Raw genomic sequence first — 16,584 nt, forward strand, 5'->3', positions numbered from 1 at the left:
CCCTTAGCAGGAGGGCTCCTGATTATGTGACACCCCAGGGGTCTGGTTGCCACAGTGATAGAGATATTACGTCTGAGAGCAGGTGGGAGGTCCTTTGGTCAGGGATCCTGTGCATGCCACACCTCCTGCCCAGTCTTGGGAGGGGAAGGACTTCCCCTATATAAACCTGGGGCTGAGGCAGAGTAGGGAGTTCTGAGAGGAGAAGACAGGGAGCAGAGCTGCTCTATGGGCTCTGCTCCACAGGCAGGCCCTGTCCAGGGGCCTGAGCCTGGAGACAAGTGGAGTAGAGACAAGAAGCAGCATAGGAAACAGCAGAGTTACAAGGAGTCAGGGGCTGGCAGCTGCAGAGCTCGCCCTGACTAAGAAGACTTCTTTCCGGACCCGGAGTCCGAGGCTGTGGGGGCTAACTCTTACCCAGCAGCAGAATCCGTCAGGCAGGGGATTTCAGGTCCTCTGGCCCAGAAGCCCGAAGGCACGGTCACACGCGTGGGACCAGCACCGCCATCGTGGAGCGGAAGCCATTAGAAGGCCCCGAGTCACCGGCCATACGGGTGAGCACCACACGGTACACTCAGGGACGTGGGCTACTTACATCAGCTTCTAGCAAGGTAGCCAGAAGAGTACAGTCAGTTTGGGAGGCCTACAACTACGCCTGGCCAGGGGAGATCCCATCTGCTCAAGGACTGACCAGGCCCCGTTCGCTAGCAAGTACTCCGGGAGGGTCTATCGTTGTTACCAGTAAAGACCCTGAACTACACCGTACCGTCTCTGAGTGGTTCCTGCTACCCCCATCATCCACGTCGGCTGCCCTGAGACCATACCCCTCCCGTTGGGGGTTATACTATCACGCTGCATAATCCTACCATCGGCCTCAGCGGTCTGCCCCGCAGCAGCAGCTCCCTGGCTGCACTCAACGGGTGGCGTAGTCATCAACTATTTACTACTAGTAGACTGCCGTCCAGTTTGACTCCCTGGGCACGGACCGGGTCACCGCCACGAGACTACAACCCTCCACGGATCCGGCTCCGGGTAAGCTCCCGCGTGCGCACCGCAGCGCGACACAGGCCCAGGGGCGCGTCAACTTTGGCGTAGTCGGCAGGATCTCGTGCCCGCAACCACCGGGTACTGCGTGCCTGAAAAGCAAAGACTGTTCAAACTTACCAGTGGTGAAGATTCCCGCTATCCGTGGAGGTTTCCCGCCATCCGGCGCCATCTTCTACCTTCTTCCCGCCATCCGCGAAGTTTTCCCGCCATCCGGCGCCATCTTCGACCTTCTTCCCGCCATCCGTGGAGTTTTCCCGCCATTGGACGCCATCTTGAGGACGCCGCGCGGGAAGAAGAGGGGCGTGGACTCCGAAAGCGCGCGAGAACTGAAGCCCCGCCTCACGTCCGGACGTTGCGTAAGGTCCTGGAAGGAGCCCAGCAGACGCCGACGTCACAGGAGCGCGACGCCAGGTCCTCTACCCCGACGATTGACTGCGGAGCCGCAGCCTACGGAAGAGGATCTCCGGAAGGTAGGCCACGGTCCACTAGGGGGGAGGAGGACACCAGGAACGGACAGCAAGATGGCGGACCGGCAGCAGACTAAGCTGCCCAGCATCGGCAGTGCCCCAGTCGTCGCCGGCCCCGACCAGCGCCGGGAGAAGACGCGTGACGCAGGAGCGGTCGCGGGAGCAGGTAAGAGGAGTCTCCCTGTCCCGGACGCTGCCAGCGTCAGCCTGCTCCCGGGCCCCCTGGTGGAGCCGCCGATTTCGGGCGCTGCAGACACCGACCTGCTCCAGCCCCCGCAACAAGCCCTGCGGCCAAGCCCTCCAGCCCTGGGCACTACCACCACCAGCCCGCGCCCAGGCCCAAAGTTGCACCCTCTGACCCCGGGCGTCATCAACGGCGACCCTCTCCACGCCTGGTCGCAAGGCCTGAACTCCCCAGGTGCAAAAGGACTGTACGCCCTCCACGTTAACCAAGGAGGAGCTGCAGTACTACCAATACGAGGAAAGCCAAGAGGACCCGGACGGGTCTGAAGCCTACACACAAGAAGGAGCAGGAGGATGCCGTTACTGAAGTACGGTAAAGTGGAACTGTACATAGTTACCCGTAGGGGTACTTGTGTTGCTAATTAAAATATGGTCCCCGTTGGGACAAGTGTGAACTGTTCCCGTGTGTCCCCTATCCTTAACCAGGCTGAGGACTGTGAGCAGCCATCCCATCTCCCCACAGGCTGAGGACTGTGAGCAGCCAATCCTTATCCCCACTGGCCGAGGACTGAGAGCGGCCATATCTTGTAAATATTATGTGTTTCCAGTTATTTATAGGAGTCCTTGGTGGATTTACCAGGAATCCTTTGTACAGTTAGTGGAGCGTAACCCAGGATGGACTAAAAGACTGTTAAGGACTCGGGGTAGGACAGACCCCTACCTGGTTACGTCTCCCTGTTTTGGTGAAATGGACACCTTGCTTTCTTCAAAGACTGCACCCGGTTACGGACACGCCGTGACCAGCTTTATGCGTTTCCTTATTGTAATGTTATTGTTTATACTTTGTTATGTTACAAAAATATGTTTAGTCCCGGACTACTAAATTTCACTAGGGGGGAATGTGACACCCCAGGGGTCTGGTTGCCACAGTGATAGAGATATTACGTCTGAGAGCAGGTGGGAGGTCCTTTGGTCAGGGATCCTGTGCATGCCACACCTCCTGCCCAGTCTTGGGAGGGGAAGGACTTCCCCTATATAAACCTGGGGCTGAGGCAGAGTAGGGAGTTCTGAGAGGAGAAGACAGGGAGCAGAGCTGCTCTATGGGCTCTGCTCCACAGGCAGGCCCTGTCCAGGGGCCTGAGCCTGGAGACAAGTGGAGTAGAGACAAGAAGCAGCATAGGAAACAGCAGAGTTACAAGGAGTCAGGGGCTGGCAGCTGCAGAGCTCGCCCTGACTAAGAAGACTTCTTTCCGGACCCGGAGTCCGAGGCTGTGGGGGCTAACTCTTACCCAGCAGCAGAATCCGTCAGGCAGGGGATTTCAGGTCCTCTGGCCCAGAAGCCCGAAGGCACGGTCACACGCGTGGGACCAGCACCGCCATCGTGGAGCGGAAGCCATTAGAAGGCCCCGAGTCACCGGCCATACGGGTGAGCACCACACGGTACACTCAGGGACGTGGGCTACTTACATCAGCTTCTAGCAAGGTAGCCAGAAGAGTACAGTCAGTTTGGGAGGCCTACAACTACGCCTGGCCAGAGGAGATCCCATCTGCTCAAGGACTGACCAGGCCCCGTTCGCTAGCAAGTACTCCGGGAGGGTCTATCGTTGTTACCAGTAAAGACCCTGAACTACACCGTACCGTCTCTGAGTGGTTCCTGCTACCCCCATCATCCACGTCGGCTGCCCTGAGACCATACCCCTCCCGTTGGGGGTTATACTATCACGCTGCATAATCCTACCATCGGCCTCAGCGGTCTGCCCCGCAGCAGCAGCTCCCTGGCTGCACTCAACGGGTGGCGTAGTCATCAACTATTTACTACTAGTAGACTGCCGTCCAGTTTGACTCCCTGGGCACGGACCGGGTCACCGCCACGAGACTACAACCCTCCACGGATCCGGCTCCGGGTAAGCTCCCGCGTGCGCACCGCAGCGCGACACAGGCCCAGGGGCGCGTCAATTACATACCTCTCCTGCTGCTGCTGCTGCTGGCTGTCCAGCAGCAGACTGAAGGTGGCTGCTGCTGTGCACAGGTATATAAAGGCTCAGAGCCTATTATGACACGCGCAGCCAGCGTTCCATTGCCACATTCCATCTACTGCAGGCAGGATACCTGGCTGGCTGAATGTCGCTGAGAAGCTCACAGAGACCGCCATAAGCAACAGTTTAACAGAATGCCACAGACTAATCAACCAAACTTTTTGGGTTGGGTTCTCTTTTATAGTCTGCAGGCATTAAATGAAAGAAGTCAGTGTTCCAGCAGAAGGAGACAACGTTTCAGAAAAGGCATTGTAGCAAACCAAAAAAGAAATTTTAAGCGCAGCAGAGTAACCAGCGCACATACCTGTTAGCTCAGGTGAGTTTAAAAGGCTGCTGTTGATAACAAGGGCATTTGCTAAATAGATGGTGTGTGTGCAACAATATACTGAAAGGTCAATTATATTGTGCAGCTTATCTCACCACCTGTAGTTATTTAGGTGAAAGCTCCAAAATGCTTGCCTAATATGTCTGTTTATCCAAAAGGAAGTAAAAAGGGAGAGCTAGAAAGATAGCATTGCATCACATTACATGGCAATGCAATGCACAGTTGCTGAAGTTGAACCAAAATGAGCTTGTAATCTGGCTTCTGCAACTTTGAACATGAAAAATCCAATGAGGAGAAGAAAAGCAAAGCCAAAGAGTCCATCCCAAAATCCGACAAACAAGCAAAATGAACAAAAAACATTGAATTCAATTCTTTCTGATTTTAGAAACTGCATTAAAGAAGGGGTGCACCGGTCCTGGAGATACTGCAATACCAGGTCAATGCGTGGAGTGGACAGAGCAAGCTCTTTTTCCATCTCCCTGTTCTAAAAATCCATTTAATATATGGTCCACAGATAGGGGACGTATCAGATATTAAACTGATAAGAACAGATACTACACTTGATCTTAGCCAAAAGGCCGAGAAGCGATAACCAGAATTGGTTTCAAACTACGGAGCCACCCAAGGATCCTGAAAAGTCCATTTGTGGAGATGAGCTCCTGGACTCCCGTTAAGAAGACATGTTGTCAACCTCTAGATCCCTTACATGCCTGCACTTTTCGGCTTGCTGCTGCTGCAATCCACGCGTTTTAGATCTGCATAACTCCACCTCTTTAAACACAGCACCTTCACCCCCTGCTGTTCCCTCCCGCCTCAACACCGTTGGAAGGGAGGAGAACCAATTAAGGCGGGGGGTGGGGTGGAACGAGCAGCTGTCTACCCTTAGCAGGAGGGCTCCTGATTACATACCTCTCCTGCTGCTGCTGCTGCTGGCTGTCCAGCAGCAGACTGAAGGTGGCTGCTGCTGTGCACAGGTATATAAAGGCTCAGAGCCTATTATGACACGCGCAGCCAGCGTTCCATTGCCACATTCCATCTACTGCAGGCAGGATACCTGGCTGGCTGAATGTCGCTGAGAAGCTCACAGAGACCGCCATAAGCAACAGTTTAACAGAATGCCACAGACTAATCAACCAAACTTTTTGGGTTGGGTTCTCTTTTATAGTCTGCAGGCATTAAATGAAAGAAGTCAGTGTTCCAGCAGAAGGAGACAACGTTTCAGAAAAGGCATTGTAGCAAACCAAAAAAGAAATTTTAAGCGCAGCAGAGTAACCAGCGCACATACCTGTTAGCTCAGGTGAGTTTAAAAGGCTGCTGTTGATAACAAGGGCATTTGCTAAATAGATGGTGTGTGTGCAACAATATACTGAAAGGTCAATTATATTGTGCAGCTTATCTCACCACCTGTAGTTATTTAGGTGAAAGCTCCAAAATGCTTGCCTAATATGTCTGTTTATCCAAAAGGAAGTAAAAAGGGAGAGCTAGAAAGATAGCATTGCATCACATTACATGGCAATGCAATGCACAGTTGCTGAAGTTGAACCAAAATGAGCTTGTAATCTGGCTTCTGCAACTTTGAACATGAAAAATCCAATGAGGAGAAGAAAAGCAAAGCCAAAGAGTCCATCCCAAAATCCGACAAACAAGCAAAATGAACAATAAACATTGAATTCAATTCTTTCTGATTTTAGAAACTGCATTAAAGAAGGGGTGCACCGGTCCTGGAGATACTGCAATACCAGGTCAATGCGTGGAGTGGACAGAGCAAGCTCTTTTTCCATCTCCCTGTTCTAAAAATCCATTTAATATATGGTCCCCAGATAGGGGACGTATCAGATATTAAACTGATAAGAACAGATACTACACTTGATCTTAGCCAAAAGGCCGAGAAGCGATAACCAGAATTGGTTTCAAACTACGGAGCCACCCAAGGATCCTGAAAAGTCCATTTGTGGAGATGAGCTCCTGGACTCCCGTTAAGAAGACATGTTGTCAACCTCTAGATCCCTTACATGCCTGCACTTTTCGGCTTGCTGCTGCTGCAATCCACGCGTTTTAGATCTGCATAACTCCACCTCTTTAAACACAGCACCTTCACCCCCTGCTGTTCCCACCCGCCTCAACACCGTTGGAAGGGAGGAGAACCAATTAAGGCGGGGGGTGGGGTGGAACGAGCAGCTGTCTACCCTTAGCAGGAGGGCTCCTGATTACATACCTCTCCTGCTGCTGCTGCTGCTGGCTGTCCAGCAGCAGACTGAAGGTGGCTGCTGCTGTGCACAGGTATATAAAGGCTCAGAGCCTATTATGACACGCGCAGCCAGCGTTCCATTGCCACATTCCATCTACTGCAGGCAGGATACCTGGCTGGCTGAATGTCGCTGAGAAGCTCACAGAGACCGCCATAAGCAACAGTTTAACAGAATGCCACAGACTAATCAACCAAACTTTTTGGGTTGGGTTCTCTTTTATAGTCTGCAGGCATTAAATGAAAGAAGTCAGTGTTCCAGCAGAAGGAGACAACGTTTCAGAAAAGGCATTGTAGCAAACCAAAAAAGAAATTTTAAGCGCAGCAGAGTAACCAGCGCACATACCTGTTAGCTCAGGTGAGTTTAAAAGGCTGCTGTTGATAACAAGGGCATTTGCTAAATAGATGGTGTGTGTGCAACAATATACTGAAAGGTCAATTATATTGTGCAGCTTATCTCACCACCTGTAGTTATTTAGGTGAAAGCTCCAAAATGCTTGCCTAATATGTCTGTTTATCCAAAAGGAAGTAAAAAGGGAGAGCTAGAAAGATAGCATTGCATCACATTACATGGCAATGCAATGCACAGTTGCTGAAGTTGAACCAAAATGAGCTTGTAATCTGGCTTCTGCAACTTTGAACATGAAAAATCCAATGAGGAGAAGAAAAGCAAAGCCAAAGAGTCCATCCCAAAATCCGACAAACAAGCAAAATGAACAAAAAACATTGAATTCAATTCTTTCTGATTTTAGAAACTGCATTAAAGAAGGGGTGCTCCGGTCCTGGAGATACTGCAATACCAGGTCAATGCGTGGAGTGGACAGAGCAAGCTCTTTTTCCATCTCCCTGTTCTAAAAATCCATTTAATATATGGTCCCCAGATAGGGGACGTATCAGATATTAAACTGATAAGAACAGATACTACACTTGATCTTAGCCAAAAGGCCGAGAAGCGATAACCAGAATTGGTTTCAAACTACGGAGCCACCCAAGGATCCTGAAAAGTCCATTTGTGGAGATGAGCTCCTGGACTCCCGTTAAGAAGACATGTTGTCAACCTCTAGATCCCTTACATGCCTGCACTTTTCGGCTTGCTGCTGCTGCAATCCACGCGTTTTAGATCTGCATAACTCCACCTCTTTAAACACAGCACCTTCACCCCCTGCTGTTCCCACCCGCCTCAACACCGTTGGAAGGGAGGAGAACCAATTAAGGCGGGGGGTGGGGTGGAACGAGCAGCTGTCTACCCTTAGCAGGAGGGCTCCTGATTACATACCTCTCCTGCTGCTGCTGCTGCTGCTGGCTGTCCAGCAGCAGACTGAAGGTGGCTGCTGCTGTGCACAGGTATATAAAGGCTCAGAGCCTATTATGACACGCGCAGCCAGCGTTCCATTGCCACATTCCATCTACTGCAGGCAGGATACCTGGCTGGCTGAATGTCGCTGAGAAGCTCACAGAGACCGCCATAAGCAACAGTTTAACAGAATGCCACAGACTAATCAACCAAACTTTTTGGGTTGGGTTCTCTTTTATAGTCTGCAGGCATTAAATGAAAGAAGTCAGTGTTCCAGCAGAAGGAGACAACGTTTCAGAAAAGGCATTGTAGCAAACCAAAAAAGAAATTTTAAGCGCAGCAGAGTAACCAGCGCACATACCTGTTAGCTCAGGTGAGTTTAAAAGGCTGCTGTTGATAACAAGGGCATTTGCTAAATAGATGGTGTGTGTGCAACAATATACTGAAAGGTCAATTATATTGTGCAGCTTATCTCACCACCTGTAGTTATTTAGGTGAAAGCTCCAAAATGCTTGCCTAATATGTCTGTTTATCCAAAAGGAAGTAAAAAGGGAGAGCTAGAAAGATAGCATTGCATCACATTACATGGCAATGCAATGCACAGTTGCTGAAGTTGAACCAAAATGAGCTTGTAATCTGGCTTCTGCAACTTTGAACATGAAAAATCCATTGAGGAGAAGAAAAGCAAAGCCAAAGAGTCCATCCCAAAATCCGACAAACAAGCAAAATGAACCAAAAACATTGAATTCAATTCTTTCTGATTTTAGAAACTGCATTAAAGAAGGGGTGCACCGGTCCTGGAGATACTGCAATACCAGGTCAATGCGTGGAGTGGACAGAGCAAGCTCTTTTTCCATCTCCCTGTTCTAAAAATCCATTTAATATATGGTCCCCAGATAGGGGACGTATCAGATATTAAACTGATAAGAACAGATTTTTTGATTGAAGCTGCATCCAAGGCACTGAAAAATGTGACCGAAGTCACACCAAAACAGCGCACGAGGCGAGGATTCATGTGGACCCTTCCCGGAGGAGAGGGTCCCCAATAAACCATCCCCATCCCTCCGAGCCAGAAGGCCACAGCGAGGGTCAGGGATCTCCGATGCTCTCCCTAGCCGAAGCCGGAGAAGAGCCGTTTTCGTGCTCCCAGCTTCCATCTAGGCTGCCACCCTAGTGGAGCTGGAGTCTGTGTTGGTTTCTCAGCCCAAAGCTGACCGGACCTCCGACCGGGTTTATAAAAATTCCCCTTCCTAGCCCGGAGGCCAGGAATAGGGGGGGTTGCTCAGAAAGTATGATTGGCAAAGGTGCGGCGTGCTACGAAGCCAAGTCTTTCTGGGGTTCCCAGTCCCAGTAAGCTTGGACTCCCACCAGGGCGCCTACTCCTGGGGCACATTGCTCCAAAGCCCTCACACTTACCCAGCCTAGTGACTTCGATCCTGGAGGGCCATGTTTTCCATCAGATAACTCTATGAGCCACCTGGCGTACTAACAAGTGCACCAAACCAGTGTGTAATATGCATCAATTTACTAGGGCAGCCCAAGGACAAAACTGCCTTTTCAAAAGATACTACACTTGATCTTAGCCAAAAGGCCGAGAAGCGATAACCAGAATTGGTTTCAAACTACGGAGCCACCCAAGGATCCTGAAAAGTCCATTTGTGGAGATGAGCTCCTGGACTCCCGTTAAGAAGACATGTTGTCAACCTCTAGATCCCTTACATGCCTGCACTTTTCGGCTTGCTGCTGCTGCAATCCACGCGTTTTAGATCTGCATAACTCCACCTCTTTAAACACAGCACCTTCACCCCCTGCTGTTCCCACCCGCCTCAACACCGTTGGAAGGGAGGAGAACCAATTAAGGCGGGGGGTGGGGTGGAACGAGCAGCTGTCTACCCTTAGCAGGAGGGCTCCTGATTACATACCTCTCCTGCTGCTGCTGCTGCTGGCTGTCCAGCAGCAGACTGAAGGTGGCTGCTGCTGTGCACAGGTATATAAAGGCTCAGAGCCTATTATGACACGCGCAGCCAGCGTTCCATTGCCACATTCCATCTACTGCAGGCAGGATACCTGGCTGGCTGAATGTCGCTGAGAAGCTCACAGAGACCGCCATAAGCAACAGTTTAACAGAATGCCACAGACTAATCAACCAAACTTTTTGGGTTGGGTTCTCTTTTATAGTCTGCAGGCATTAAATGAAAGAAGTCAGTGTTCCAGCAGAAGGAGACAACGTTTCAGAAAAGGCATTGAAAAAAAAGCAAACCAAAAAAGAAATTTTAAGCGCAGCAGAGTAACCAGCGCACATACCTGTTAGCTCAGGTGAGTTTAAAAGGCTGCTGTTGATAACAAGGGCATTTGCTAAATAGATGGTGTGTGTGCAACAATATACTGAAAGGTCAATTATATTGTGCAGCTTATCTCACCACCTGTAGTTATTTAGGTGAAAGCTCCAAAATGCTTGTCTAATATGTCTGTTTATCCAAAAGGAAGTAAAAAGGGAGAGCTAGAAAGATAGCATTGCATCACATTACATGGCAATGCAATGCACAGTTGCTGAAGTTGAACCAAAATGAGCTTGTAATCTGGCTTCTGCAACTTTGAACATGAAAAATCCAATGAGGAGAAGAAAAGCAAAGCCAAAGAGTCCATCCCAAAATCCGACAAACAAGCAAAATGAACAAAAAACATTGAATTCAATTCTTTCTGATTTTAGAAACTGCATTAAAGAAGGGGTGCACCGGTCCTGGAGATACTGCAATACCAGGTCAATGCGTGGAGTGGACAGAGCAAGCTCTTTTTCCATCTCCCTGTTCTAAAAATCCATTTAATATATGGTCCCCAGATAGGGGACGTATCAGATATTAAACTGATAAGAACAGATACTACACTTGATCTTAGCCAAAAGGCCGAGAAGCGATAACCAGAATTGGTTTCAAACTACGGAGCCACCCAAGGATCCTGAAAAGTCCATTTGTGGAGATGAGCTCCTGGACTCCCGTTAAGAAGACATGTTGTCAACCTCTAGATCCCTTACATGCCTGCACTTTTCGGCTTGCTGCTGCTGCAATCCACGCGTTTTAGATCTGCATAACTCCACCTCTTTAAACACAGCACCTTCACCCCCTGCTGTTCCCACCCGCCTCAACACCGTTGGAAGGGAGGAGAACCAATTAAGGCGGGGGGTGGGGTGGAACGAGCAGCTGTCTACCCTTAGCAGGAGGGCTCCTGATTACATACCTCTCCTGCTGCTGCTGCTGCTGGCTGTCCAGCAGCAGACTGAAGGTGGCTGCTGCTGTGCACAGGTATATAAAGGCTCAGAGCCTATTATGACACGCGCAGCCAGCGTTCCATTGCCACATTCCATCTACTGCAGGCAGGATACCTGGCTGGCTGAATGTCGCTGAGAAGCTCACAGAGACCGCCATAAGCAACAGTTTAACAGAATGCCACAGACTAATCAACCAAACTTTTTGGGTTGGGTTCTCTTTTATAGTCTGCAGGCATTAAATGAAAGAAGTCAGTGTTCCAGCAGAAGGAGACAACGTTTCAGAAAAGGCATTGTAGCAAACCAAAAAAGAAATTTTAAGCGCAGCAGAGTAACCAGCGCACATACCTGTTAGCTCCGGTGAGTTTAAAAGGCTGCTGTTGATAACAAGGGCATTTGCTAAATAGATGGTGTGTGTGCAACAATATACTGAAAGGTCAATTATATTGTGCAGCTTATCTCACCACCTGTAGTTATTTAGGTGAAAGCTCCAAAATGCTTGCCTAATATGTCTGTTTATCCAAAAGGAAGTAAAAAGGGAGAGCTAGAAAGATAGCATTGCATCACATTACATGGCAATGCAATGCACAGTTGCTGAAGTTGAACCAAAATGAGCTTGTAATCTGGCTTCTGCAACTTTGAACATGAAAAATCCAATGAGGAGAAGAAAAGCAAAGCCAAAGAGTCCATCCCAAAATCCGACAAACAAGCAAAATGAACAAAAAACATTGAATTCAATTCTTTCTGATTTTAGAAACTGCATTAAAGAAGGGGTGCACCGGTCCTGGAGATACTGCAATACCAGGTCAATGCGTGGAGTGGACAGAGCAAGCTCTTTTTCCATCTCCCTGTTCTAAAAATCCATTTAATATATGGTCCCCAGATAGGGGACGTATCAGATATTAAACTGATAAGAACAGATACTACACTTGATCTTAGCCAAAAGGCCGAGAAGCGATAGCCAGAATTGGTTTCAAACTACGGAGCCACCCAAGGATCCTGAAAAGTCCATTTGTGGAGATGAGCTCCTGGACTCCCGTTAAGAAGACATGTTGTCAACCTCTAGATCCCTTACATGCCTGCACTTTTCGGCTTGCTGCTGCTGCAATCCACGCGTTTTAGATCTGCATAACTCCACCTCTTTAAACACAGCACCTTCACCCCCTGCTGTTCCCACCCGCCTCAACACCGTTGGAAGGGAGGAGAACCAATTAAGGCGGGGGGTGGGGTGGAACGAGCAGCTGTCTACCCTTAGCAGGAGGGCTCCTGATTACATACCTCTCCTGCTGCTGCTGCTGCTGGCTGTCCAGCAGCAGACTGAAGGTGGCTGCTGCTGTGCACAGGTATATAAAGGCTCAGAGCCTATTATGACACGCGCAGCCAGCGTTCCATTGCCACATTCCATCTACTGCAGGCAGGATACCTGGCTGGCTGAATGTCGCTGAGAAGCTCACAGAGACCGCCATAAGCAACAGTTTAACAGAATGCCACAGACTAATCAACCAAACTTTTTGGGTTGGGTTCTCTTTTATAGTCTGCAGGCATTAAATGAAAGAAGTCAGTGTTCCAGCAGAAGGAGACAACGTTTCAGAAAAGGCATTGTAGCAAACCAAAAAAGAAATTTTAAGCGCAGCAGAGTAACCAGCGCACATACCTGTTAGCTCAGGTGAGTTTAAAAGGCTGCTGTTGATAACAAGGGCATTTGCTAAATAGATGGTGTGTGTGCAACAATATACTGAAAGGTCAATTATATTGTGCAGCTTATCTCACCACCTGTAGTTATTTAGGTGAAAGCTCCAAAATGCTTGCCTAATATGTCTGTTTATCCAAAAGGAAGTAAAAAGGGAGAGCTAGAAAGATAGCATTGCATCACATTACATGGCAATGCAATGCACAGTTGCTGAAGTTGAACCAAAATGAGCTTGTAATCTGGCTTCTGCAACTTTGAACATGAAAAATCCATTGAGGAGAAGAAAAGCAAAGCCAAAGAGTCCATCCCAAAATCCGACAAACAAGCAAAATGAACAAAAAACATTGAATTCAATTCTTTCTGATTTTAGAAACTGCATTAAAGAAGGGGTGCACCGGTCCTGGAGATACTGCAATACCAGGTCAATGCGTGGAGTGGACAGAGCAAGCTCTTTTTCCATCTCCCTGTTCTAAAAATCCATTTAATATATGGTCCCCAGATAGGGGACGTATCAGATATTAAACTGATAAGAACAGATACTACACTTGATCTTAGCCAAAAGGCCGAGAAGCGATAACCAGAATTGGTTTCAAACTACGGAGCCACCCAAGGATCCTGAAAAGTCCATTTGTGGAGATGAGCTCCTGGACTCCCGTTAAGAAGACATGTTGTCAACCTCTAGATCCCTTACATGCCTGCACTTTTCGGCTTGCTGCTGCTGCAATCCACGCGTTTTAGATCTGCATAACTCCACCTCTTTAAACACAGCACCTTCACCCCCTGCTGTTCCCACCCGCCTCAACACCGTTGGAAGGGAGGAGAACCAATTAAGGCGGGGGGTGGGGTGGAACGAGCAGCTGTCTACCCTTAGCAGGAGGGCTCCTGATTACATACCTCTCCTGCTGCTGCTGCTGCTGGCTGTCCAGCAGCAGACTGAAGGTGGCTGCTGCTGTGCACAGGTATATAAAGGCTCAGAGCCTATTATGACACGCGCAGCCAGCGTTCCATTGCCACATTCCATCTACTGCAGGCAGGATACCTGGCTGGCTGAATGTCGCTGAGAAGCTCACAGAGACCGCCATAAGCAACAGTTTAACAGAATGCCACAGACTAATCAACCAAACTTTTTGGGTTGGGTTCTCTTTTATAGTCTGCAGGCATTAAATGAAAGAAGTCAGTGTTCCAGCAGAAGGAGACAACGTTTCAGAAAAGGCATTGAAAAAAAAGCAAACCAAAAAAGAAATTTTAAGCGCAGCAGAGTAACCAGCGCACATACCTGTTAGCTCAGGTGAGTTTAAAAGGCTGCTGTTGATAACAAGGGCATTTGCTAAATAGATGGTGTGTGTGCAACAATATACTGAAAGGTCAATTATATTGTGCAGCTTATCTCACCACCTGTAGTTATTTAGGTGAAAGCTCCAAAATGCTTGCCTAATATGTCTGTTTATCCAAAAGGAAGTAAAAAGGGAGAGCTAGAAAGATAGCATTGCATCACATTACATGGCAATGCAATGCACAGTTGCTGAAGTTGAACCAAAATGAGCTTGTAATCTGGCTTCTGCAACTTTGAACATGAAAAATCCAATGAGGAGAAGAAAAGCAAAGCCAAAGAGTCCATCCCAAAATCCGACAAACAAGCAAAATGAACAAAAAACATTGAATTCAATTCTTTCTGATTTTAGAAACTGCATTAAAGAAGGGGTGCACCGGTCCTGGAGATACTGCAATACCAGGTCAATGCGTGGAGTGGACAGAGCAAGCTCTTTTTCCATCTCCCTGTTCTAAAAATCCATTTAATATATGGTCCCCAGATAGGGGACGTATCAGATATTAAACTGATAAGAACAGATACTACACTTGATTTTAGCCAAAAGGCCGAGAAGCGATAACCAGAATTGGTTTCAAACTACGGAGCCACCCAAGGATCCTGAAAAGTCCATTTGTGGAGATGAGCTTCTGGACTCCCGTTAAGAAGACATGTTGTCAACCTCTAGATCCCTTACATGCCTGCACTTTTCGGCTTGCTGCTGCTGCAATCCACGCGTTTTAGATCTGCATAACTCCACCTCTTTAAACACAGCACCTTCACCCCCTGCTGTTCCCACCCGCCTCAACACCGTTGGAAGGGAGGAGAACCAATTAAGGCGGGGGGTGGGGTGGAACGAGCAGCTGTCTACCCTTAGCAGGAGGGCTCCTGATTACATACCTCTCCTGCTGCTGCTGCTGCTGGCTGTCCAGCAGCAGACTGAAGGTGGCTGCTGCTGTGCACAGGTATATAAAGGCTCAGAGCCTATTATGACACGCGCAGCCAGCGTTCCATTGCCACATTCCATCTACTGCAGGCAGGATACCTGGCTGGCTGAATGTCGCTGAGAAGCTCACAGAGACCGCCATAAGCAACAGTTTAACAGAATGCCACAGACTAATCAACCAAACTTTTTGGGTTGGGTTCTCTTTTATAGTCTGCAGGCATTAAATGAAAGAAGTCAGTGTTCCAGCAGAAGGAGACAACGTTTCAGAAAAGGCATTGTAGCAAACCAAAAAAGAAATTTTAAGCGCAGCAGAGTAACCAGCGCACATACCTGTTAGCTCAGGTGAGTTTAAAAGGCTGCTGTTGATAACAAGGGCATTTGCTAAATAGATGGTGTGTGTGCAACAATATACTGAAAGGTCAATTATATTGTGCAGCTTATCTCACCACCTGTAGTTATTTAGGTGAAAGCTCCAAAATGCTTGCCTAATATGTCTGTTTATCCAAAAGGAAGTAAAAAGGGAGAGCTAGAAAGATAGCATTGCATCACATTACATGGCAATGCAATGCACAGTTGCTGAAGTTGAACCAAAATGAGCTTGTAATCTGGCTTCTGCAACTTTGAACATGAAAAATCCAATGAGGAGAAGAAAAGCAAAGCCAAAGAGTCCATCCCAAAATCCGACAAACAAGCAAAATGAACAAAAAACATTGAATTCAATTCTTTCTGATTTTAGAAACTGCATTAAAGAAGGGGTGCACCGGTCCTGGAGATACTGCAATACCAGGTCAATGCGTGGAGTGGACAGAGCAAGCTCTTTTTCCATCTCCCTGTTCTAAAAATCCATTTAATATATGGTCCCCAGATAGGGGACGTATCAGATATTAAACTGATAAGAACAGATACTACACTTGATCTTAGCCAAAAGGCCGAGAAGCGATAACCAGAATTGGTTTCAAACTACGGAGCCACCCAAGGATCCTGAAAAGTCCATTTGTGGAGATGAGCTCCTGGACTCCCGTTAAGAAGACATGTTGTCAACCTCTAGATCCCTTACATGCCTGCACTTTTCGGCTTGCTGCTGCTGCAATCCACGCGTTTTAGATCTGCATAACTCCACCTCTTTAAACACAGCACCTTCACCCCCTGCTGTTCCCACCCGCCTCAACACCGTTGGAAGGGAGGAGAACCAATTAAGGCGGGGGGTGGGGTGGAACGAGCAGCTGTCTACCCTTAGCAGGAGGGCTCCTGATTACATACCTCTCCTGCTGCTGCTGCTGCTGGCTGTCCAGCAGCAGACTGAAGGTGGCTGCTGCTGTGCACAGGTATATAAAGGCTCAGAGCCTATTATGACACGCGCAGCCAGCGTTCCATTGCCACATTCCATCTACTGCAGGCAGGATACCTGGCTGGCTGAATGTCGCTGAGAAGCTCACAGAGACCGCCATAAGCAACAGTTTAACAGAATGCCACAGACTAATCAACCAAACTTTTTGGGTTGGGTTCTCTTTTATAGTCTGCAGGCATTAAATGAAAGAAGTCAGTGTTCCAGCAGAAGGAGACAACGTTTCAGAAAAGGCATTGAAAAAAAAGCAAACCAAAAAAGAAATTTTAAGCGCAGCAGAGTAACCAGCGCACATACCTGTTAGCTCAGGTGAGTTTAAAAGGCTGCTGTTGATAACAAGGGCATTTGCTAAATAGATGGTGTGTGTGCAACAATATACTGAAAGGTCAATTATATTGTGCAGCTTATCTCACCACCTGTAGTTATTTAGGTGAAAGCTCC

General features: G+C 48.3%; 9 non-coding genes and 1 pseudogene across 9 annotated transcripts; all 10 read right to left on the bottom strand.

Moving 5' to 3' along the window:
* Positions 1–4,454: 4,454 nt before the first annotated feature.
* Positions 4,455–4,645, bottom strand: LOC141227060 (U2 spliceosomal RNA). Its single transcript, XR_012294170.1, has one exon. It is a non-coding gene; the product is annotated as a U2 spliceosomal RNA (small nuclear RNA).
* Positions 4,646–5,760: 1,115 nt separating this feature from the next.
* LOC141227483 (U2 spliceosomal RNA) lies at positions 5,761–5,951 on the bottom strand. The gene has a single exon (XR_012294476.1). It is a non-coding gene; the product is annotated as a U2 spliceosomal RNA (small nuclear RNA).
* A 1,115-nt stretch (positions 5,952–7,066) lies between these two features.
* LOC141227016 (U2 spliceosomal RNA) lies at positions 7,067–7,257 on the bottom strand. The gene has a single exon (XR_012294128.1). It is a non-coding gene; the product is annotated as a U2 spliceosomal RNA (small nuclear RNA).
* Positions 7,258–8,375: 1,118 nt separating this feature from the next.
* On the bottom strand, positions 8,376–8,557 carry LOC141227116 (U2 spliceosomal RNA). Its single transcript, XR_012294224.1, has one exon. It is a non-coding gene; the product is annotated as a U2 spliceosomal RNA (small nuclear RNA).
* A 524-nt stretch (positions 8,558–9,081) lies between these two features.
* Positions 9,082–9,197, bottom strand: LOC141227315 (U2 spliceosomal RNA; annotated as a pseudogene).
* A 1,121-nt stretch (positions 9,198–10,318) lies between these two features.
* On the bottom strand, positions 10,319–10,509 carry LOC141227484 (U2 spliceosomal RNA). Its single transcript, XR_012294477.1, has one exon. It is a non-coding gene; the product is annotated as a U2 spliceosomal RNA (small nuclear RNA).
* A 1,115-nt stretch (positions 10,510–11,624) lies between these two features.
* On the bottom strand, positions 11,625–11,815 carry LOC141227485 (U2 spliceosomal RNA). Its single transcript, XR_012294478.1, has one exon. It is a non-coding gene; the product is annotated as a U2 spliceosomal RNA (small nuclear RNA).
* Positions 11,816–12,930: 1,115 nt separating this feature from the next.
* LOC141227486 (U2 spliceosomal RNA) lies at positions 12,931–13,121 on the bottom strand. The gene has a single exon (XR_012294479.1). It is a non-coding gene; the product is annotated as a U2 spliceosomal RNA (small nuclear RNA).
* Positions 13,122–14,242: 1,121 nt separating this feature from the next.
* Positions 14,243–14,433, bottom strand: LOC141227094 (U2 spliceosomal RNA). The gene has a single exon (XR_012294203.1). It is a non-coding gene; the product is annotated as a U2 spliceosomal RNA (small nuclear RNA).
* A 1,115-nt stretch (positions 14,434–15,548) lies between these two features.
* Positions 15,549–15,739, bottom strand: LOC141227487 (U2 spliceosomal RNA). The gene has a single exon (XR_012294480.1). It is a non-coding gene; the product is annotated as a U2 spliceosomal RNA (small nuclear RNA).
* Between the last annotated feature and the right edge of the window lie 845 nt (positions 15,740–16,584).

This window comes from Phyllobates terribilis, unplaced genomic scaffold (assembly GCF_046119375.1).
Source record: "Phyllobates terribilis strain yellow unplaced genomic scaffold, ASM4611937v1 Scaffold_416__1_contigs__length_1633014, whole genome shotgun sequence".
Taxonomy (NCBI): Eukaryota; Metazoa; Chordata; class Amphibia; order Anura; family Dendrobatidae; genus Phyllobates; species Phyllobates terribilis.